The sequence below is a fragment of the Bacillus rossius genome, chromosome 13, assembly GCF_032445375.1.
Source record: "Bacillus rossius redtenbacheri isolate Brsri chromosome 13, Brsri_v3, whole genome shotgun sequence".
In the NCBI taxonomy this organism is placed as follows: domain Eukaryota; kingdom Metazoa; phylum Arthropoda; class Insecta; order Phasmatodea; family Bacillidae; genus Bacillus; species Bacillus rossius.
The window spans coordinates 18,214,525-18,239,652 of NC_086340.1; the positions used below are offsets into that span (position 1 = coordinate 18,214,525).

Here is a 25,128-nt window from a genome sequence, read left to right on the forward strand (position 1 = left end):
CCTGTTTCAAATACTAAATTGGCCTGAAAATAAAACCATAAAATCTTAATTTTGTCTCTAGCTATAAGCCTGTTTACCCATTCATATTGAAAAAAAAAGGTCTTTATATGTGTTCTTTTTAACATTACTTTACAAAGTCATTGGTTGTATGAGTTTTTTTTATAATTGAAATGTTTTCATAGCATAGTTTTCTCAAAGAGGCTAAGTGGTTGACCAGGTGCTAATAACAAAAGTTAACAGTTGGTTTGATTAAAATAATGTTAAAATAAATTAATTCTTGTACACTGATTCGTACCTATGTTCAGAATGAGTTTTGAGGTACATTAAGATCTTTTTAACAACTTCACATAATTAAACATTTTACGTACACCTGTGCAGTGATGCGGTCAGCACCATGCTTGAGTTAGGTAAACATTTGATGATATTTTTCGGGTTTAAGGATGGTGTAAAATTATCCAGTTGTCGCTGCCCTACTGTTTACTTGACAGTGACACTAGCTGCAACATGATCCTGTGGTTTTCCAGAGATATTTAGGAATATAGCGTTGCCAAGACTGTTTTCTAAATGACAGTGTTGTTTAATTTAAGTATGTTACAGACAGGGCCAAAACTGTTTTCAGCCCTAATATATTTTCTACCCCAAATGTGCTTTATTAGTGTGAAAAACCAGTATGTTCTCTACACAACAACAAAGGATCCATAAAAAAAAAAACCAAACAAATATATTGCCACTAGTATCAAGTAAACAGTTGAAAAAATTTTTGTCACAGCTTTTCTGCAAATAAAATGTAATTCCGAAATTTGTGTTTTTCAGTACTAAAGACTGTAACGTTGCAAAACCCTGCCCTCTTCAGCTTACATAAGTATTTTTTGAAATTAATAAATAATATTATTTATCATGCAGAGGGATCAGCTCATTGTATAGCTTCAAGGTCGTAGTGACCTATTTTTTTTTTAATACTTGCATATTGTCAATTTAAATATTTTTGTAAAAAGTTTTTGTATTAGAGGTGTTTTATTTGAAATGCTGTTTTAACTATATTTTTAATGGTTCTTATTTTTCTTGCTAGGTTATTATGTGTTATAAATGCATATTTTCAGTGTATTAATTACTTTCAATTTTGTCTTAATGCCTATATATTTTATGTTTGGAATTATTCAGAAGCTTTCATGATGATTTTACATTTAGTATTCCTTAAGTGAAGGTAAGGACGTGAGACAGGTGCGCTACTTGGCAGTGCCAAATTTTCAGCTGCTGAGGCTTTCTGGCAATTTTTATCAAATTTTTACACCAGCCAATAATAAGGAATAACTTTGTATTAATGTATATGTTTTTTTCATTCACATAAATGTCTAGATGTAAGTACTATGTACTTTAAGGGAAATTGTGTCCTCGTACGAGGAAGCTATGTTGTGATTGGTCGAGTGAGGTCATACGGCTCCCTTCTCTCCGAGTCACTGGAGGCAGTGGCATCATCTCACCAGTTCTCTGCTCGATGTGGACTGAATGGGTCGCATTTGGCAGTGGCTCACTCCAAGAAAAACACGTAACAAGTGACAAATTTAAAAGGCTCTGATCCGGGCTGTGCTGGTAATCAACCTTTCTTATTGGATCTTTCTATTAGAATTTTAATCAACCACAGTCATCGGCATTCAGTCAATGATGGGGCTTTAGTGACTTTTACCCGCCATTCCAAGGGCAATTTTTTCTCCTTGACCTATACCTTCGACACCATGCGACTTCAGGACTTATTTGCGAGACATAATGTGTGTGTGTGAGTGTAAGAAACATTTTTTCGGAATAATCAAAATTTATTAACATTAATATTTTGAGCAAGAAAAGTTTTGTATTGTTATGAAAACTGTGTTGACCTGCTGTGATCATTGAGTAATGACGGACAGTGTTCAGTTTTTGTGGAATAACTAATAAATAAATCTACTTAAAAGCTATGCTAAATCTTTTTCTTCAGACAATACTGCCCAACAAAATTAGGATTTGACAAAAAAAATAAATAAAAAATATTTAAAAGCAATTTTTGGCAAATGTTTTCAGAATTTATTTATTTTTTAAAGTGTTTTTATGAATGTTGTAACTTAGGTCGTCTTTTATCCAATCTGAATTGTAATAAGACGTCTCTTGTTTAACGACGAAAACAGTGTTCATAAACTCCTACTGGTTTCTGATAAATTACAGTTTACTCTTTACATTACAAAGCTTGTGCATTCACGTGGCTGCTGCCACTTTGTGCTTTAATTGTGTTGCCAATCCTGTGGTTCTCCATGTATAATAATGTGTATATTTTTAATTTGGATTTCGTGATGCAGTGTATGGTAAATAAAAATTCAAAAAAATACTTGTATCCCTACTGCGCATTCAAACTAGTCAACCTTGACAGGGATATTTTTTTTAGCAGAATGGAGGATCAGAAATCTCTCTCGTTGAAAACAGTCTTGGCTACGCTATTTAAGACCAAAACTAATTGTGTTACTATATTTACATTACATATATTAACAATAATGATACACCATCCTTCAACCCAAAAATACAGTTTTCATGTGTATGTCTGGAATAATATTCAACGTTTAAGCCCGTTCTAAAATTACACATAGACAGATCAAATAAACAGACACATCTCCCCAAACTGAATATCAACAATGGCACACATGCAGACACGGACCCGTACAGATCAGTTCCACAATGCCGAGCTCTTTCGTTTACGTTAACTCCGTGTGACCAATAGAAGCAGAGTATCTGGCTGCAGTGGTGGCCACATTTTTTATATAATAATGTTGAAAATAGTTTCAAGTAAAAGAATGTCTAGTGTTCTATAATTACTTTGTGGTTTATTATTATGACATACGTAAACCCTAACCATGTTATGAAAGCGAACCTTAATTTCTTTAAAATTAAATTAATACTTCGTAACCTTGAAATTCATTCTCATTAGTTGCCAATTGTTACGTCTCAAAACGTGGAAGCAGCAGACGCGATAACAAAATTTCCAGGATATATTTATCAGTTTCCGTGTCATTATAGTACAGGTCTTACAGGGAATCAACCATGGCGTGAGTTGCGATACCGGCGGGCAAACGTAAAATTTTAATTACATGTAACGTTAAAGAATGTGCCTTGATAATATAATTAGAATCAATAAGGAACTGATAAATCAATTATCAAGTCTTTGCAGTCTTTTTTAAAGAGACAAACCTACACTAGCCTATCTCCGAGAAGTGCTAATAAATAGCACTTTCGGAATTTTGTTACAGCAAAGGTAAACGTAATGAATTACCTATTTAAAATAAATTCTTCTCGTTGAAAGAGAGAAAACGAAATCCAAATATACACATGTATATAAAAACATATCATAGAACAAAACTTAAAAGAAAAAAAAGACGTGCGACTACTACAGTGAAAATCGGACTAACTATCAAATATTTGTCGAAATGAAAATTTTGAGGAAAGGTAGTTTTGAATGGAAAATTGCTTTCTATGCTCTTCATTAATTAAATTGAGATAGATAACTTCAAAATACGCTATACATCATGTCACACCATTGACGCCGACCGCCGGTGCTCCCTCTGGTTCGCACAGGCCGTTATGTCACAACAACACTTACTCTTAAGTGCGCCGAACACGCCCGAGCGTGATGTCCGCCGAGTGTGTGAAAGTGCGCCGCGACGAACACCAAAGCGACGTCAGCGCCCGGCCGGGTGTGGCAATGCGCCTAACTAATTATATATAATTATTTGTCAAATTAAAACAACTAAATTAATAACAATTTAAAAGAGGATTCATGTAAGGGAAATTATGTCTAATTTTTTTATAAGCATATATTTTGTAACTTGTCTTTAAGTCCAAAACTGGCCGGGTCGGTTTTCCCGCGTTTCACGTGGTTAGGCGCGAGGCCGCAGGGCGGTCTCGCGCTCAGTTACCGTTTGGAGCTCGAAGGGGTCGGGCGCTCCGCGAACGTCGGGTCATCAACTCTAGCATCTCTTCAACATTTCAGCAATAGTGTAAGTTTCGTAAATCTTTTAATTAACTCGGCGCCGACCCCAACCCAGTCGCACGATATTTCGTGCGGCTCTTGATTTATTAAATTCTTCCCACAAGGGAACTTCGCTTTTTATACGTAAATCCATGTCCAGTTTAAGGACCGCGTAGTGATGGTACGCAATTTTCGGCTGATTAGCCAATTAATCGTTATCGTCGTAGATCCTCTGTATTAAGTGTTGAGAATAACACTGACTAACTTTCGTCTTGTAACTTTCTCCGTTTTTATAGTGCAAAGTGTAACGTGTATTTAAGTGACTAACTTTTATGTGTAAGGAACTTTTACGTGTATGTCTTCAGTCGGCGTGCCCACGTAATTTCAGAGACGTTAATTTTTCGTAGCAGGCTAGACTGCAAACTATCCTGAACATAGGATCTTTTCTACGTATTTATGTGCCAGCCTAAGTTGTGGCAATAACCATTCATTTACATGCTAAACCTTTCATAGGGACGTGAAGCCACTGTTTCAGCTTGTCAATATAACTTTGCAATCTATCTTGGTCGCGCGAACCGTCATGTTTAGAGATACGCGTGTCTTAGCGGTCCGACAACGGACGCGGCCAGTCTCGGGACGAATGAGTGTATTGATACTGAATAAAGTGCAGTGTCCTATAAATCGTTTACCATTCATTTACAAGGCGTCCTGGATGGCCTGAACAGCCCAGGTAATTTCTGAACGTAATTTTCAAACTCCGAGACGCACTCCTGCCTGCAGCCACGAGGCCGAACCCCCGTAAAACCCCTGAGATACTTTACATCGTTAATAATCAATTAAAAAGCTAAAACAGGCAGCTTACTTTAGCTCTGAGCTATCTCAAACTTTAAATTTTTTTTATTTAGTTATAAATAAATAATGATCACAACGCTGGATGAAATTTTAAAACTTGTAATGCTATTTGCGCATATATTAATTTTATAAACATGAATAAATTTAACTTTTAATAATATTAGTTTCAAAATAGAATAAATTGACGTCCCTCGGCTTCAGGTCCCCGTTTTCCCGTTGAAATAAATGTCCTGTTATGCCCGTACTGCCCTCGTCGGAGAGGTGTGGGTCCAGGCCAACGTGGCCGGGACCGGGAAAGGCGGGACCTGGAGGGAGAGTGAAGTGATTGCGAGGAATGTTGGTAGGTTGTCGCAAGCAGAACACGGCATTAACGAATTTCACGAGCCGTCTTTTATTAACGCTTATAAAGTCCTGCCGCAGCCTGGCGGAACCGTCGCGGAACAAGTGCCCTACCACGGCGACACGGACTCCCTGATGACGGGGCGGTTCTCAAATACGTTTCGGCGCGAATCGTAAAGTTTATTAATGCTAGGCTGACCCAGTGAGAAAGGGCCCGAAGACGGAACGCTGTACATACGCGGCCCGTTACGTAATGTTCCGTGGACGGCGAAAAGTTCAGAGACTCGTAGCACCACGTTCGCGTTGTAGAAACTGCCCGCTAGACACGTCTCCCGATGACTCGTAAGTTAACAATGCTAAGCTGATTCGCGGTGGCAGCTCAGCTGCCGTGACCGACTGCGGACTGAGCGAACGTTCAATCCCGAGCGCAACGTGCGCGGCTCGCGGAGCAACGAACACGTCTGTCTCCGCTCGAGACCAGGACGCGACTGACTCTCCCCGCTCGCCCGCGGGCCGGCGCCCGCGGGTGGCGGGGAGGGAGGGGAAAATCGGCCGGCGTGGGAGAGAGCTCCGTCCCGCGGCGCGCCAGGCTGCAATTACATACTACGGCGAAACACTTCAGAAAAAGTTATTGAATTATTTACAAAGACATACACGAGACATTAATTACACAGCGAACTTGCACAATGAATAATAAATAAAATAAGTTAATTACACACATTCAAATCCCTTAATCGTTTACAAATATATACACACTGAAATAAAAGATAAAGTCACATAGAAAAAACACTCGTTGGCATGCTAGGGCGCACGCGGGTGCGTCCCTGGCCGTCGCACACACTGGGGTTCACTGGGGGGGAAAATAGGCCCCCTCAGGCCCGCGTCGGTGGCCAGGTACGGCCTCTGTATCTGGGAGGGTACGACGACTGTCGTCATATGCCCCCCCTCTCCCGAGGCCGTCCTGGCCCCCGACGCCGACCTAGACCGGCAGCTGCGTCCGCGTCCGGCCACTTGTCTGGTCGTCGGAGCTCGTCACGTCATTCCGTCCGGGTCGGGCAAACTGGGGCAGGAGCTGCATCACGCTGCAGCGTAACCCCCCGTCGGTCGTTTGTCTTACGTCGCGGGGTTTGCGCTGACTCCCCCACTCGTAGTCCCGGAGGTAGTGGGGGGCCGTCTTCTCACGCGTGGACCGGCGCAACGCCGGTCCCCTCCCCGCGTGAGCGGTCATCCTCGGCTCCCCGGAAGGCAAGTCCAGGACCACCTGCTGGGCCCTGTCGACATCGCCCTCCCCACTGAGGAGCCGGACCGTTACCCCGTCTGTCACGTCCTTGCTCACGTCCGTCCCCGTCACCCGCCGTTCCCAGGAGTGGACGTACCTCCGTCCACGTCTCTGGGTAGGCTCCGGCAACGTCACCACTGGTTCACTCAGGTCGACCAGGTCGCCCTGAGCAGTGTTGTCATGTGTTACGTCCTCGATGAGCGGTCCATCAGTGTCGTTGGCGTAGGCGCTGACGTCATCAGGCGGGAGCACCCGGTCCACAAAGCGCTCCAGCTCTGCCATGCTTGCGCCACGCGGACCCCTTCCGCCCCTTCTGACGGGCGTCCGTTCCCCGCCCCCTCTTGCCAGTTGCCAACCACCGTTCCCCTTTTGCTGTCCCCCCGTAGGAGGCTGAGTCGGTGTCGTCGTGGGGGCCCGTCCATGTGTCGTGCCCCAGGTGTCGTCGTCCCTGTCAACGTTCCTGCCAACCCCCCGCAGTGACTTGGGGTGGGCGTGTCCTCGTCGACGTCCCTGATCCGGCTCCGGTGGCGTCACCACGGGGTCACCGAGGTCGACCAGGACTCCTACTGCGACGTTGTCATCGGTCCTGTCCCGTGTGTCACCGTCCCCGTCAGCGTTCTCGCCTGCCACTCGCCGTGACCCGGGGTAGGCGTGTCCCCGTCGACGTCCCTGATCCGGTTCCGGTGGCGTCACCACGGGGTCATCGAGGTCGACCAGGACTCCTACTGCGACGTTGTCATCGGTCCCGTCCCGTGTGTCACCGTCCCCGTCAGCGTTCTCGCCTGCCACTCGCCGTGACCCGGGGTAGGCGTGTCCCCGTCGACGTCCCTGATCCGGTTCCGGTGGCGTCACCACGGGGTCATCGAGGTCGACCAGGACTCCTACTGCGACGTTGTCATCGGTCCCGTCCCGTGTGTCGTCGTCCCTGTCAACGTCCCTGCCAACCCCCCGCAGTGACCTGGGGTGGGCGTGTCCCCGTCGACGTCCCAGGTCCGGCTCCGGCGGTACCACCACAGGGGCGCCGAGGTCGGCCAGTACACCTTCGGTGACGTCATCCTCGGCCTCGTCACCGTCCACTGGTCCGCTGTCGTCGTGGTCGTACTCGTCGTGCGGGTCGCCTATCAGTCGAATGTCGTCCCTGTGCACCTTAGTTGTCCGTCCGTCGGCGCGACGCACGAGGTACGAGGTGGTGCCCAGTCTGTCTACGATCTCCTGTGGCCCCGCCCACTTAGGAGCCAGACTGGCGCAAAAGCCCCGCTCGCCAGCCGACAGGTGATGACACTTAACAAACACCTGCTGGCCAGGCTCTAGTCGTGCTGGGGGCTGGTGCGTCTGCGGCGTACGTCTAGTCAGGTAGTCAGCTTGGCGACGTCGGGCGTCTTCGCGCAGATCGTCCGTGGTCATGTTGTGCAAGTCGGGGGTTGCGCGCGCTTCCCCGGGCAGGGCGAGGTTCCGGCCCTGCACCAGTTCAGCGGGGGAATGGCCCGTGACCGCGTTCGTCCGACGGCGCAGGCAAAACAGCAGCGTCGGCAGGTGCAGGTCCCACTTGGTGTGGTTCTCGTCCAACCGGATGCGCAGCTGAGTTTTAATGTCCTGATTCCGCCTTTCGGTCGGATTCGCGCGCGGATGGTAGGTGGGCGTCGTGTGATGCTCCACCCCCCAACCCGCGCAGGACACTCGCCAGCTTCTCCCCGTGAACTGCACCCCGTTGTCCGTCAGCAGGACCGCGGGGTACCCGTATCGCGGGAAGAACTCGCGCTCGAGCAGGGCAATCACGGTGCCGGCCTTCACGTTTGGTACTGCGAACGCCTCCGCCCAGCGGGTGAAGACATCCGTGACCACAACAATGAATCGCCGACCACGGGACGTGCGAGGATACGGCCCCATAATATCCACCGCCACAGTGTGGAAGGGATTCCGGGGCCGTCGTGGGACCTGCTGCTCCTTGCCGTCGGGTCGCCTGGACTTCCGCTCCTGGCAACGCAGGCAGGCCCGCACGTAGCGTCTTACTTCTGCCGCGTCGCCAGGCCAGCGGAACGTCCGTCTGACCTCACGCAGCGTCTGCTCCGCGCCCGGGTGTCCCGCCAGGGGGTGGTCATGCAGGTAGCTCAGGACCCAGCGCCTGGCCTCGGGCGGCACGTGGGTCCGCCACCCGCTCGACCTGTGAGCCCCCCTGGTCTGGAGCACCCCGTTCAGGCTCCGGCAGCCCGGTATCACCCCCTCCCCACACTCTGTCAGTCGGGTCCGGGTGTCGGGGTCCCGGAGTTGCGCCGCGTGGACCCACGCCAGCAGGTCAGTCATAGTCTCGGGTCGCGCGTCAGGTGCAGGAGCAGTGGGGCTTGTCAGCGCGTACAACGCGCACGGTCGCGGCACCGAGTCCTCTACCCCGCGCTCACGCTCAGGGAGGAGCACTTCCTCCCAGCCCTGGTCGTCGTGGAACTCATTCTCAGGGTCCGGATTCCGGGACAACTCGTCGGCCAACTGATTTTCACGTCCAGGAATGTGCTCGACCGTGAACGAGAATTCCTGGATCAGCATGGCCCACCGAGTGAACTTAGACTTCCGGCCCTGAGCGGAGTCCAACCAGCGGAGGCATTGGCTGTCGGTTCTCAGCGTGAATGAGCGGCCCTCGACGTGGTGACGGTACCTCTGTAGGGCCCAGACCACCGCAAGGCACTCTTGCTCATTCACGTGATACTTCCGCTCAGCCTGCCCAAACTTGGCGCTGGCGTACTCGATCACGCGCCTCTCGCCCCGGTCATCCATCTGGTACAACACCGCCCCCATCCCCTCCTGACTCGCATCCGTCTGGATGAAGATGGGGCGGCTGGGCACCAGGCGTGAGAGCGTGTGACAGTTCCTGAACCGGCGCTTCACCTGTCGCAAGGCCTCGTCCGCGGCGGGGGTCCACCGGAACTTAGTCTTCGGCGACAGTAGGTCCGTCATCGGGGCCGTCACCGTGGCGAAGTCGGGGACGAAGGACCGCAGCCAGTTGAGCAGCCCCAGCAGCTTCTGGAGCTGCTTCCTGGTCTTCGGTGCCCCCTTTCCCTCTATTAGCTCCAACTGCTCAGGTCGGGGGCGGCACCCCTCCGCCGTCACTATGTGTCCTAGGAACTCTATTTCCGTGGCCCCAATGTGGCATTTCTTTGGGGCGCACGTCAGTCCGTGTCTGGCCATACGTTCTAGCACCAATGCCAGATGGTGCGCGTGTTCCTCCCACGTCCTGGACCAGATGATAACGTCGTCCAGATAGGCACTGGCGAACTCACCAATGTACCCATCCAGAACACGTACCATCAGGGCCTGGAACGTGGCAGGGGCGTCCATGAGACCAAACGGCATGGCGCAGAACTGGTAACGTCGACCGTCTGGTGCCGTAAATGCCGTCTTAGGGCGGTCCTCCAGACATACCGGCACCTGCCAGTAGCCTGATTTTAAGTCTAGTGTCGTGAAAATAGTGGCGTCCCCCAGTCCTGCCAGTGCGTCTGTGATATTGATCTGCGGGGGCGGGGCGGGAATGGTCAGTTTGTTTATCGCCTTGAAATTTACGCAAAAGCGTAGACTTCCGTCTTTCTTGGTGGCCAGCACCACCCGTGAGTTATACGGGGAGGTGCTGGGTTCCACTACCCCGTCACGTAACATCTCGTCAATTTGAGTCTGTATGGCCTCCCGTTCCCGGATGCCAAATCCGTATACCTTCTCAAAGGGAGGGCGGTGCGGTACCATCGGTATCCGGTGTTCCGTCACGTTTGTCCGTCGTAGCCGGTCCGCGGCCGCAAATACCTGTGCCTGAGAGGTGAGGACATGGTTGATGACATCGACGTACTCCTCTGGAACACCGTGCTGAAGGTCTTCTAGGCGAATGACTGACTGAGGGGGACTGGGGGGAACCTGGTGCACGCCGTACACCGTCCAGCGCCCCTGGGTGCCGAAGTGCATCCGGCCAGCTCGTACTTCCACGGTGGCGTCGACCTCGTGCAGCCATGGGACCCCCAGAATCAGCCCCTCGCGGAGCTCGGGGACCACCCAGGCCTCGACGTGGCTAACGTGACCAACGATGCTCATTGTTACCTGAGTGATGCCCCCTGCTGCAACGACGGCATCCCTGGTGGCCAGCTGCACCAGCTCCCTCCGCGGTGTCACTGCCTCCGCTCCCACCAGGTGGGCCGCGATGTAGGTTCGGCTGGCGGCGGTGTCCACCAGGGCCAGCATCTCCCGCCCGTTAGCGCGGACAGGAATTCGCAGCAGCTCCGGCTCCTCGGGGCCGACCTGCCCCAGCTGTGCAGTCGTCTGTCCCCCACCGCCCCCGGCCACCTGGCCGTCCGGGCGTGGGGAACTCGCGGCGAGGTCCGCGGCTCGCTCCGGCGCCGACGTGTTGACGTTCCGGTGGTCCACCTCGTCGACGACAGGTCGACGAGGCGGCTGGTCCGGCCCTGGTATAACCGGCCTCAGGGCCGCGGCGGTGGCGCCGGCAGTCAGCTGTCCCTGCACGGAGATGGCCGGCGGGATGCCTGCGCTGATGCTCTGGTTGTCCGCCCCGTCGACGGCGTATCGACGAGGCGGCTGGTCCGGCCCTGGTATACCCGGCCTCAGGGCCGCGGTGGTGGCGCCGGCAGTCAGCTGTCCTTGCCCGGAGATGGTCGGCGGGATGCCTGCGCTGATGCTCTGATTGTCCACCCCGTCGACGGCGTGTCGACGAGGCGGCTGGTCCGGCCCTGGTACACCCGGCCTCAGGGCCGCGGTGGTGGCGCCGGCAGTCAGCTGTCCCTGCCCGGAGATGGTCGGCGGGATGCCTGCGCTGACGCTCTGGTTGTCCACCCCGTCGACGGCGTGTCGACGAGGCGGCTGGTCCGGCCCTGGTATACCCGGCCTCAGGGCCGCGGTGGTGGCGCCGGCAGTCAGCTGTCCCCGCAGTTGCCTCGGCATGGGGACAGCTGATGAGGAGTAGTCCCGTTGTCCCCTGCTTCCCGGCGGCATACAGGACGTTAGTGCGGTAGGCGCCGGTGGTGGTCGACGTGTTCTGTCAGTTACTGGGACTGCCGGTGGCTGGCGGGCCGGGGAGCGGCACCCAGTTGTCCCTCCGCCCCCGGTCCTGCGTTTCCCGCCTGCGACGTGTTGCCTTCGCGCGCCTCCTCCCACGCGGCTCTGGTGGGGCAGAGGCGATGCCAATGGTACGCGTCCGGGCAAAAACGGCATCGCGGCGGACGTTCGTCCCTCTCTCTCGTATCTGTCCGCTCGTGACGTCCTCCTCCTGTCGCAGCTGGTTCCGGGCGTTCCCTGGTGCCACCGCGGTCTGTTGTCCTGCGCGGTCCCGCGCCGCCGGCGTAGCTCACCACGGTCAAGTCACTGTCCGTGACCTCTGTGACGGTGACCCCTCGCGGCCCCGAGCGAGCACGGGGAGCTCTCGCGCCCCTGAGTGCCGTCCTCCACTGCGACATGTCACGTTCGATCACGCGGGCGAGGGCCACGAACTCCTCCGTGTCACGACCAGCAGCCGTCCTCATGAAGGGGCGAAACTCTGGCAGCAATTGTTCGACAATGGTTGGCAACGCCGCACTCACGTCCCCACTTGTCCCCAATCGGCGGAACATGCGTAACTTCTCGTAAATGAACTGCTCTGCACTCTCGTCCTCCTCCTGGTTTCGGCAATAAAATGTCCGCAAACACATTGCCCGCGCCTGATCGTTATCAAACCTAGTTTTGACTTGGCGCACAAAATGTCCCCACTCGGTATCAAAACTCCCGGCCATTGACCACCAGTTCCTTGCCTCGCCGCGGAGCTGTCCCGCCACTCGCGGCGTCCACTCCGCCCGTCGCACTTCGTACAGTTTTAGGAGGTGTTCACACTCCCGCAAAAACTCCCGCGGGTCCTCGTTGTCTCTCCCCGCAAACTCTGGCAACTCAAACTGCGTGCTCACGTACCGCACTACCGGCCCATCTGCGTCCGCGTGCCTGTCCCCCTGTTCCCGTTTACTGTCCTCAACTGTGCTGTCCGTGCTGTTTGCGCCCTCGGCCGCGCCGCCGGACCCGCAAACCTCGTTTTTTACGTCCATTTTCGCGGAGTCTCCCTCCTCACACAAGTCCGTTTCGAAACTGATTAGATCGTATCTTTCTTGTCCCGCCTGTTTCCACGCCATCCTGTCCTCCTGTGCTACTGATCCGCGGATCGTGAACACAATCTCCCCCAGTAATACAATACGATCCTCCCCAGCGCGTTATCTTCAGTCCGGGATACCGCTGCACCGCCGTCTTGTATTTCTGTCCCCCACGACGCGCTATCTCTCGCCGAAACGTCTCGTGTTCGCGCCGTTCCCGCGCTGCGTTATCTCCCGCCGGCGCGCCGGCGCGACGTCTCGAATTCGAGCCGCTCCCACGCCGCGCAGCCGCACCTGCTTCCGTTCTGTCCTGCACCTGCGCGCTTGCGTGCGCTTGCGTGCGCTTGCGTGCGCTTGCGTATGCTTACGGCCACACTAGTTGGGCGCCAAATGACGTCCCTCGGCTTCAGGTCCCCGTTTTCCCGTTGAAATAAATGTCCTGTTATGCCCGTACTGCCCTCGTCGGAGAGGTGTGGGTCCAGGCCAACGTGGCCGGGACCGGGAAAGGCGGGACCTGGAGGGAGAGTGAAGTGATTGCGAGGAATGTTGGTAGGTTGTCGCAAGCAGAACACGGCATTAACGAATTTCACGAGCCGTCTTTTATTAACGCTTATAAAGTCCTGCCGCAGCCTGGCGGAACCGTCGCGGAACAAGTGCCCTACCACGGCGACACGGACTCCCTGATGACGGGGCGGTTCTCAAATACGTTTCGGCGCGAATCGTAAAGTTTATTAATGCTAGGCTGACCCAGTGAGAAAGGGCCCGAAGACGGAACGCTGTACATACGCGGCCCGTTACGTAATGTTCCGTGGACGGCGAAAAGTTCAGAGACTCGTAGCACCACGTTCGCGTTGTAGAAACTGCCCGCTAGACACGTCTCCCGATGACTCGTAAGTTAACAATGCTAAGCTGATTCGCGGTGGCAGCTCAGCTGCCGTGACCGACTGCGGACTGAGCGAACGTTCAATCCCGAGCGCAACGTGCGCGGCTCGCGGAGCAACGAACACGTCTGTCTCCGCTCGAGACCAGGACGCGACTGACTCTCCCCGCTCGCCCGCGGGCCGGCGCCCGCGGGTGGCGGGGAGGGAGGGGAAAATCGGCCGGCGTGGGAGAGAGCTCCGTCCCGCGGCGCGCCAGGCTGCAATTACATACTACGGCGAAACACTTCAGAAAAAGTTATTGAATTATTTACAAAGACATACACGAGACATTAATTACACAGCGAACTTGCACAATGAATAATAAATAAAATAAGTTAATTACACACATTCAAATCCCTTAATCGTTTACAAATATATACACACTGAAATAAAAGATAAAGTCACATAGAAAAAACACTCGTTGGCATGCTAGGGCGCACGCGGGTGCGTCCCTGGCCGTCGCACACACTGGGGTTCACTGGGGGGGAAAATAGGCCCCCTCAGGCCCGCGTCGGTGGCCAGGTACGGCCTCTGTATCTGGGAGGGTACGACGACTGTCGTCATAATGTTAATTGATTTTTTAAAATTATAAAAATTTAATTTACCTTTAACACATACAATTATTTAGCATACAGCATACATATTCACATTATTTTATTTATTACATTGTTACAACCTGACGTCGTACTGACCATGGCCGTTAAGCCCGTGCTCCGCACCGCCAGTACCGTATCCCGTTTTAGGAGCGCGCCCCTTTGCCCAGCCGGAATGAGTCAGGCGAGCGCCTCGGGCGTGACCCCAATAGACGTAATGAAACTTAAAGGTACGGAATTCCGGAGGCTCGAACCCATAATTCAATTAAGCGAAAAGCCATTAGTACGAAATTACTAATTACCCGACATGTTGACGCCGACCGCTATGCCTCATCAATGTCTCGCAAAAGCATGTGCACCGAACGCGCCCGTGCGCGCAGCAAAGGGTAGTGCGTGCGACGAGGCGAACGCCATGCAACGAGTACTGCTCCGGCGGAAGGATCCGGCCGGGTGTGGCATATCCTTCCTCCGCACTACAACAAATTATTTTAATTATATTTTTCCACAGGGTTTTATTAAACATTATTTTTCATTAATTAATAATTCAGTCCTGTCAAAATTATGTCTCACTGTGCGTTTTGTCCCGAACCTGGCCGGTTCAGTTTCCCGCGAAATTCACACGTTTCCGCGGGAGGGCTGGCGGGGGAGGGTGGTCGCGCGCGGCGACACCGGCAGTGTCCTTCGAGAGCTCAACCAGGCCGGTAGCCTGCGCGCAACGCGGAACCTTCAACCTTTGCTTTCACCGACATGTAGTTTTCAATAGTGTAATATCTTTTCAACCTTTTACGTACAGTTCCGCGGTCGGCCTAAATTTACCATGAGGCATTTAACTTGATTAAATCAGTGCTCCAAGATGAGTGTTCTACGTCATACGTAAGTACTGTGGGGAGTTTACGTGAATTTACGTCGGTGCTTCACGCCCCAACTTAGCCTACAGGCTACATAATTTTGGCCCGCACGTGGCAGCCAGCAGGCGACGCGTGCCATCGAACATAATAACGATTCAGTCCCTGGGACATATCTAGACATCACGTAGAGTCGCCGGAGACACGGGCCTACGTGCCACTAGCCCAGTTTATTAAGTGTTAGGTAATAGTGGAGTGTATTGTTCGTCAAGATATCGTGCGCCATGTCAGAGTGTATTTTTGTAACTATCGCATCACGTGTACAAGTCCGCCCCTCACGCGCATTAAAATCGTGAGCCGCCACTGAGGAAGTGAGCTGCGCGTGTGACTATTCGCGTCGGGCAAACCGTTACGGACAGAACGGGCAGCACCATGTATTGGGCTGTGCTGTATTAAATTCACCAACTAAACTTTGTGTTATTCTTCAGGCGTCCCGAGTGGCCATAACAGCTCGGGGGGCCCTACTGCGTTAACCCCTACCTCTAGCCACAAGGCCGAACCTTCCCTGAGATCACGAACCCGAGCAAAAATCACGTCTAAATAGTCAGAAGTAGCGGGGACGGTGTCAATGTAATAAGTGCGTCGTAGCCACTCCGGGCGAGTACACCACGCACGGAGCAGACAACAAACCTCATTAACAGTCACTGCGGCCACTGGCCTTAATTAAAATTCCCGTGACTATGATCAAGTCAGACTAGGAGAAATCCCTCTAAAACAATTCGCAGTGGGACAATATGTTAGTAAATTTACAGTCGCCAACTTGATGTCACAATTTGAATAATTAAATACATTAAAACCATTGTTAAGCCTTAAGCACCCAATTACCAGGTGCTGCATTTTAATTGGGCACCTGGAACATGTTTTAACTGGTAATAGAGTAAATTCAATTAATATAAGTTTTTTGACGCCGACTCACAAAGAAGAGAAAGTTTCTCTTCCTTGCGAGGCGGCCATGTTCGGCAGTCTCCAACCACTCCGCGCCGGGAACAGACGTGTGTCCGTGGGCAGCATCCAAGTTTCTTTCATTGATTATTTTTATTCTGTACTAAATCTTTAAATTTAAAACCTTTTGTTAATTCACCGCTGCCCACGTCGACTCGGCGCGTATTTTGCGGAGCCGGGCCTATCCCGACCGTCTTCAGTGTGATACCGCGCTACGTATCGTATCACAGAACGTACGGTACTGGCCGACTCCAGCGAAGTGTTTTTACTTAAGGACGCCGTGCATATACCTGCCGGCTGCACACACGTAAGTGTTTCGCCGAATTTAGGAGCCCGCTCATAGAGCCCCCCCTGCACCCATTAACTTTCGGCGCTGGCCGTCTCCAGCGAGCATCAACCCACGCCCCGCGAGACTGCCACGGTAACCATTAGTGTCGCGTAGTGTTATGTTTTTTTTTGTGTTAATTGTGTAACGGCTAGACGTCGCCAAGTGTTGGTGAGAGTGTTTTGTAGCGGGACTAAATTAAAGGTAATTCTCACCAACTCGTGTACACTAATTTTTCGTAGGTAGTCTCCCGTCCTCCACACGGCCGAGCGGCCTTCACAGTCAAGGGAGAGCTATTCAGGGTAGATTCAAGCCGTGTACCTGGCGGGGCACGCAGGGGCAGAGTACCCACGACCCAACACCAACGGCCTAGCAGCCCGCTAGCCTGGCGCCCCTCCGGACAACAAGAGCATCGCGACGCCCGTAGCGCCCGTCAGGTACCCCCCGGGCCTTTCACAGAGGTCGGGTGACGGCAACCGTATAGACCTTGTTTTATAGACCCTTTTTCTAAGTAGTTTTTTATGGAAACCTATGTAATTTAAATTTTTGCCTTGTACGATATTAAATGGCCAATTGCAGTCAACACATTTTAGAACCAGTCCTATAACAAACTATTTGATGGAAAAAAACATTACAACTTTTCAAACAAACATAGTTGCACTTGTATGTAATGTTAATGGTGGGGGATGTCATAACCCTCAAACATTATTTAACTAAAAATATTGGCTAGGTGTTGGAAGCGAATGTTAAACAGTGTGATGTGACCTTTATAGCAATAAAGAAAAAAAAACTCTTTGAACAAATTATGTACCTATCTCAAATATTTTACCTAGTAACTTTTATGATACTAAAGGCTTGTCAAACTGTTAAAAACATTTTCTCAAAATATTTGTGACAAAAAGTTAGAAGGGTAATATTGGATGGAAAAAAAAAACTTCCGAATTTGTCCATTAGTTAAATTTTGGCCAGATAACCTCAAATACAATGTGTAATCTTGATGTTTAGACTACGAATTATCAAATAATCGTGCCTGTAATATGAATTGGTGTAAATTTTATCAAGAAACATTTAATTGAAATGATGTACATGTATCGGGAATCAGCTACAAACTATAAATAATAAGTTGTCCGTATTTATTTTTCTGAAGACTGGGCAAAACTAAGGGCACAGATATTTACTCATGCAGTGACACCATCCCCGCTGCCTGTCCTGAAATTATTATAATTAAATTACGTTAACTAGAATTTGGTCTCGAGGGCGGGGTTCTTTGCCTCGTGGCTGCAGGCAGGGTCGCGTCTACAAAGGGCCCCCCGGGCTGTTTTGGCCCCCCAGGACGCCGTACTATTGAAAACACACGTAAACGTAACTGGTTTTATTGCTGCGTCACACGTTACAGTACTTCACCTTGTACAGTACATCTTCACGTGACTGGCCGTATCATCGTCTACCTTCTCATCTCCGCTCACACGGCCCTCCATTGGCGGTACTGGTTAGCGTCTGGCGGTATTCTGGGAGACTACCACATCGAGGGACGCAGGCTATCCTGAGAGCGACGGCGACGACGATTAAGGCACGCGGCGAATTTAGTGATTAGGACGTGGTAGTCCGGACGGCACGTTACAAAGAGAGTTCACTAGTTACTGATTGAGGAATTACACAAAACACTAAAATTGACACTTACGCATGGTTGATGGCAAACACTAACACTTACGCATGGTTGATGGCAAACACTAACACTAACACTTAAATCTGGTAATAAAGTTTACTACAAGAATGTCCCGGAGCTCGGGATGATACTAGTCCCTCCCGTTCAGGGAAATTAATGATAATCGAGGCTCGTCCTCGTGGTGGCGTAGGCCACGTTAAGCTGGGTACAGGTGTGGTGTTACCTGACGTGGTAACTCACCCGCGACCGTGGCACGTCCCAGGAATTGATGCGTTATAAAGTTTGGGTTCGCGTTAGGCGTTTTGCCGCCCCGCGTGGGCAAAGTTCAAGTTCTCCGGATGGAGTGATAAAGGTGTGAAGCGCAGGCACCTCGGCGGGCTGCCCAAAAACACTAAAATTTACGTAGCACACGAAAACGACTCGTAGTCGAGTCACACATTTTAACTGACGGACCGTACGACACGTCATACGGCCGAGTTAGGGCCGACCGTGGAGCAGATGAAAGCGGATTTAGAAATATTACCTATTGAAGCTACATGCTGATTCTGGCGCGGAAAGTTGGAGGCTCCACGTGCGCGGAGCTGCTGGCCCTGGTGAGTGCTGGAAGGCAGCCAGGGAGGGGAGGAAAATCCGCGGGAAGCTACGGAGCGTGGGAAGATGATGCCGGCCAGTTTTGTGAATGAAAAGAGTTTAAAATTTCATTAATTAATTATTAAGAAATATTTGACATATTAAAAGTTTTAGTTCGTGTTTGTTATTTAAATTGCATATGCACTGAATTCCCTTTTGCGCATTGCCACACCCGGCCGGGCGCTTCGTATACACAGCCGGCTGTGACTTACGTCATGCCGTTCGAGGCACTGCTCCCCCCTGCACTATGCTACACGCGCGGGCGTGTTCGTAGCACTGGCCCTAATTCAGGTGTTGAGGACACATAACGGCATGTGCTCTCAGAGGGAGCACCGACGGCGGCGTCAGTAGATACATTGTCAGAGTCTATGTTGCTAACAACATGTCCATCTAGAGTGATTTTCGATCAGTTGTTTCCTTTCCAAGTTGTCACCTGCATGCGTGAAGGGAGAATGACAGATGCATGCTTGAATTTATCTACTGTTCTCCGACTCAGGTCAGGAATTCATGAGGGATGAATGCTTGATTGGTAACAATAAAAGGAGGAAGTGGTGAAATGTTGGCCCAGAAAGAGCTGGTTAGTGTTGGGAACACATGGAAGCAAGAGGGGGGTAAGGGCAGTAGGTCTCGATATTTGCTTCCTCTTGTCTGTGCTGGAACTCAATTATGGGGAGAGGGGTATATGGTAGAGGTGGGTACCTGTATCCTCTTGTCCACCCAATGTCTGTCCTTTACCCATCGCTCGGCCGAATTTTCACTGGTACTTTCACCGGTACACAAATCGACACCACTCGTTTTTTTTCCGTTGCTAAGCCGAGTTGAGGCTGAGGAAGTGATGGATATTTTGGATGCCACCAAGCCTCAGTTAAATGCACAAAGATTGCTCTTAGGGGTGATCATGTCCTTTTATTGTGCCATCTAGGCTTCCACTGATGGTGGTTTGAGCACAGCCTACAGTTCACGACTCTGCAAGTACGTCTAATCTAACTAGGACTTTACACTCAATATCTACTGAACATGCTAGCATCCTGCTCTGGTGGCGGGGAGCAAAGACCGCTGGAAACGAGGTATTTCTCTCCTCCCTCGTCAAGCGGGGATGGACTTAGCCAGCTGGGGCCTTCAACTGTTCGGGGGTTCAGTAAAAAGGCTAGGCTCGGATAGAGCATTTCGGCGACAATATTCAAGTAGGTTGTTAAACTAAGTATTTGGTTTAGGGCCTAACCAAAATCACCTTTAAATGACTAAGTATTTGAGCTAAGTTATATACTGTTGTCAAATTTTACTACTGATATCTGCAAAGAAATTAATTAGCTCTTTAAAAACTGAGCGAAAAAATTAAAAGCATGCGAAGCACATTTAGAGGGTAAGTTATGAGAGATAAGCACTTTTAAATGCTAATATTATTAATCAGTTATGTATACGTCGTTGATAAACATGTATTATTATTTATATTTTATTTTTGAAATCAATTTCATTTTAATTCTAACTTTAATTCTATTACATCATTTGTCAAACACCATTTAAAATCAGTGAAAAAAATTAAAAAAGAGATAGAGCTTAATTGTGTAATTGCGTGGCGTTATTGCATTATTGTATTATTCAATTTATTAAAGATTTCTGCGGGATCTTGACGTCGGCTTTCTTTGTCGGTGCTTAGCCTGCCACCGATCTGGCCACGTGACCTCAGCTTCGGAGTGGAAGTTTGGCTTCCCAGGTCAAAGCGATAGTTCGAGATAAACTGTTAGTGAAAGACGAGAGGTATATGGCAGTGGACGCGTGTAATGCAACGTGATAGGTTAAAAAAAATTCTGTTATATCTGAATAGATCCAATGAACAATAAATACACATATAAGACATCCGTTTGTGTAAGTAATATATGGGAGGAGCCCAAAATATCACCTGGCGCAGGCACAATGGCAATGTAGGAGCGGTTGAAACAAATTATAGGTCAAATGTTAGAGTTGTCCTAGACGGACGATAGCTGAACAGTGAGGTGAGATCTCTTCACACTGCTCTACCAGCACCGGACTTCAACAGAAAAAAAAATTCTATCTGTCTTACAAACATTAATTTAATTATTTTAAATTAAGTTGATGCTGCTTTATTTCTAGTTTTAAATGAAAATGGTGTATATCACACAAACTGGTTCGAAATGTAAATTTTAATCTCCTCGGTGTTATATGAGGCGAAGCTTCGATGTTTGGCTGTCAGAACGACAGGGCACATATCTCTGCTGCTTACGAAAATTTTTACAAGAATGTAGCGAAGAAAATTTAATGTCTATTGATCCAGGCTATGCTGAAGTTTTAACTTATTTTAACAATTAATTTAACTAGACATTTAGCTAGGAATCTTTGTAAGTTTTCTCGGTGAAATGTAAGGAAAGACAAATAAAGGACTTTTTAAGGTTACTAAGGAGGCGTACAAACCCTGCATACGTCTTCTCCTAGACTCAGGTCCACGGTGATTATTCTAAGTTTATTGTTTCGATAAAATTTGTCGATGCTCATCGATTATCGTCCATTCTCGACAGTTTCTTATTATAAGTTTTTTTCTGTGACGTCATTCTCGATGTATAAAATCGTTACAAACTAATTGTTTAGTAACGAGAGGGTACAAGCTATCTAAACCCCCACACGATGCCCATTTACAAGGTAGTTTTCATGCATAATTTATGCTTGCGCACCTCTGCTCCCGTGTAGATCACAACTTAGCACCCTTCAAAGAGAGTATGGCTCTGGGTTTAAAAGTCTTATCTAAAACCGTACTAGAACGTGTTTTTTTTTCTGCCGTACTCACGAACAGTAGTCTTCACATTGGCGGACCCGCCTGTGATGGGTAGCCTTCTTTTCACAGACGAGAGAGCCAAAACCCGAAGTTCCCCGAAGTTCATGTTTTTTTTTGTATCTTCTATGTAACTATCCTATCCAAATCAACCGTCCAAAATGTTTTAAAGTATTTATAATGTAGCTAACCTAACCTAATTGACCATTAGTATCCTTTTATCAACACCCCCATATTTATTTACAATGAACAGAAAAAGCAACCGAAGATGCACGATTGGGCGTTTGGCTCTCTCGTCTGTGAAAAGGATTCCCCGCGTGTGATATCATACACCCGTAAATATTCTCTTTCAATAATGTATGAGGATGAACCAAACGTATTGGTGTGCCAAACAAACCTTTTTGACAGTGGAAATATCCTGCTATACATTTTATAAACTTAAATAGTCATTGATATAAATAATCACTCTGATATATGGCATTTTTTTACTGACTAACTGTGACATCGTACCTCCGTGGGCAGTAAAGCCCGGTCCCCACCCCCAGCACCAGCCCCCGCTGGCAGAATGCACCCTCACACCCCTCCTCCGCACAGTCACCATCACTAGTCAGTCTTGGCCCGTGCGCGACCAAGTACGGAAGTGTAACCCTGTGAGACTCCGGGAGACATGAGACCGCGGGACGTGAGACGCGAATAGTGAGATATGTGAGTGTTTTCCGGACGCAAACTCCGCACCGCCGGTGAGCCTAGTGAGCTGCACAGGGGCTGACGACCCACACCCACTGTGGCCTAGCTGCAAGCTAGCCTGGCGCCCATCCGGACCGAACAGTATACCAGCCGACTTCCCTACTAGGCTCACCCGCTAACGCAGCCTCCGTTACCGGGACAACGGCATTTGGCGCCCCTGCGTGTGGCAAAAATCAAGAAAATTGCAGTGTTCTACAGCAACTTTTCAACATCCAAGCTGAGTGGTATGCGGGAAACGGCCATTTCGTGCGCGCGACGTGATTAGGGTCAGACAGGCCGGCGCAACCAGCGCAGCGAACAAAGAGCATCCCTCCCCACCCTCACAACTTTCCAGCAGAGCGAGCGACGCAGCTGGCCTGCGTCACGACCCAACACCTGTCGGAGCTATCGCCCTTCTCTTTGTGCGATCGTCCAGGCAGCTATCGCCCTCCCTTTTGTGCGATCGTCCGGGCAGCTATCGCCCTCCCTTTTGTGCGATTGTCCGGGCAGCTATCGCCCTCCCTTTTGGGCGATTGTCCGGGCAGCGTCCCACACTCCTTCCTCGACGCTGCGCGCGCAGACAACTACAGCACGACCCAACCTCCCACTTCCCCCCCCCCCCCCCCAGAGTTATCACTCTCCTCTTTGTGCGGTCGTCCGGGCAAGGGGCCACCACACCTCCCCTCGTTTCAGAGTGCGCGCGCACGACCATGTAACAAACAACTACGATCAAAACAAACACCAGACACCACTCCATTAGTTTTGATTCTTAAAGATTCCAATGTTAAAAGTAATTTAAACTCTTTATTAAACATTTTCGACTGACCATCACCTCAGATCTGATAGTAACACCAACACAATGTTACCCCACACAATGATCATCTTCTGTGCGAAATGCTCCTTGCCAAAAAACATGGATCTACTGACGGGAACATTACCATGGCACAACACGTGCCTGTGTGCACCGGACATGGGAAAAGTCCCAACCAAATGTGATACCGTGGCCAACGCATGGGACATACCAGGGAACCCCATCTGGAGAGGGGAGACAGAGGTGAAGCCACCACTTTCTTGGCAACCAACCCAAGGAAACCCAAACACTGGTAACCCCTCCACCGGGATACCACCCGTCGACACGAAACCAACCCTATGTAAAAACTGCGCTCAGTGCGGCTCCAAACAGACGCCCGTGCAACAGTACTCACCACTGGTCGACCTGAGCCCACCATGGGTAGCAGCACCACATGTGGAGATGAGTGCCGGAAGGACCACGCTACCGGAGTTCAGCGGACTATCACACGAAGACACAGGGGCCTTCCTGCGACAGTGCAATGTACGCTTGGCGCGAGCGAGGGTACCGGTTGACGAGTGGGCGCAACGGACGAGCGAACAGCTACGAGGCGCTGCACAGCAGTGGTGGAGCCTTTGGGGCCAGTTCGACATGCCATGGCCCGAGTTCGTGGACCGGCTCACACGGCGGTTTAACACCGGCCAAGCGATAGAACTCTGCACGTCCCAATTCTACGGGGAACAGCAGCGGGACAGGGAGCAAGTGGAGCTGTTCATCGCCCACAAAGTACAGTTGTTTCGGCGGATCGCCCCAAACACGGATCTGACATCTGCGCTCCCGACCATCACCACACTGCTACGTGATGAGCTCCAGCCTTTTCTCCACAACAGCCAACACCTCTCAGTAGAAGACTACGTGCAGCAGGCAGTGGCCACGGAGAAGAACTTGCAGAAAATCTGGCGGCGAGGTGCACCAGCCCCAGAGCGGGCAAACAGCAGCCACTTCACAACACAGGGCAGCCGGCCAACAAACCAACCAGTCAGGACAACCGAGTGGCAAACCCCGCCCAGACGACAGCGGGCCATCGAGGGTACGACAGCACCACCAATGGCACTCAACTCACAGGGCTACCGTGAACACTCGCAGCCACGTGAATATGACCGGCCACCACAGTGCCAACGACGCTGTCCCAGCGGAACATACCACTGGCATCGTGGGTGCCCCCTCCCTCCATCACAATGCCAGCACACAACGACAACCTCATCGGGAAACGGGCCACCGGGGGCGCGGAACTAAGGAGCCCGCCCCCCACAAGACCACCATCCACACCACCAGCCATGCCAGGACCACCTACCACAGACCCAGCACCATTAACATCATCGGCACCACCTGCCACAAAACTCTCCCGGGCACCAACTGCCCCACCACTGGGGGCACCACTGGCTACTGGGAGCACAACTGGCCCCAGGCCAACCCTGGGCCAGCTGTTCCAACTGCAATACCACCTGCTGCGCATACCGGTGGAGGTGAATGGCCGGCCGGCCGCAGCGCTGGTGGACACAGGCGCCAGCCATGTGTTCATCACCCCGAGCCTCGTACCACCAGGGGCGCTCCGGCCTCACCATGCGGAGCTGCGTCTAGCGACCACCACACGAACAGGAGTGATGGTGGGCCAGGCGGAGATTGAGGTAAGCCTTCGGGACCTTACTACCACAGTGACTGCCCTTGTTGTGGAGGATTTACACGAGGCCCTTGTCCTGGGACAACCATGGCTAGCAGCACATGATGCTGTAGTGGAGCTAAAGTCAGCCCGCGTCCATGTGGGAATACAGAAACGGTTCACAGTGTATGGCATAGGCTTCACACCTGAATCACCTAGTGAGCCGCTGACTCTGAGACAGTTACACCACGATGTCCCCCTACAGTATCAAGCCACCATCGAACAGGTACTCTGCGAGAGGCAGGGTGTGTTCGCCACGGCCAGCCCACTCCGACGCACCACAGTAGCGGAACACCACATCCCCACCACCCATGATCGACCTATTCACTAGCCACCTAGGGGGTATGGCTTCAGGGAGCAGCGTGCCATCCGGGAGCAGGTGTCAGAGATGCTGCAAGATGGTGTCATCGAGCCATCCAGTAGTCACTACAATTCCTGTGTGGTGTTGGCCCCCAAGAAGGATGGCTCATTACGGTTTTGCGTCGACTGCCGGCCCCTGAACGCCATGACCGTCAGTGCTCCCCCCCTCAGATCAGTGTCGAGGCCGCCTTAGCGGGGCTAGGACGGGCCAAGGTG

General features: G+C 50.9%; 1 protein-coding gene across 1 annotated transcript in view; it reads right to left on the reverse strand.

Annotated features, from left to right (window-relative positions):
- LOC134538300 (gastrula zinc finger protein XlCGF8.2DB-like) overlaps positions 1-3,376 on the reverse strand; it is a 28,643-nt gene extending 25,267 nt beyond the window's left edge. The window contains exon 1 of the mRNA XM_063379491.1: positions 3,290-3,376. The gene's annotated coding sequence lies outside the window, so the exon portion shown is untranslated. The remainder of the gene's footprint in view (positions 1-3,289) is intronic.
- Positions 3,377-25,128: the final 21,752 nt, after the last annotated feature.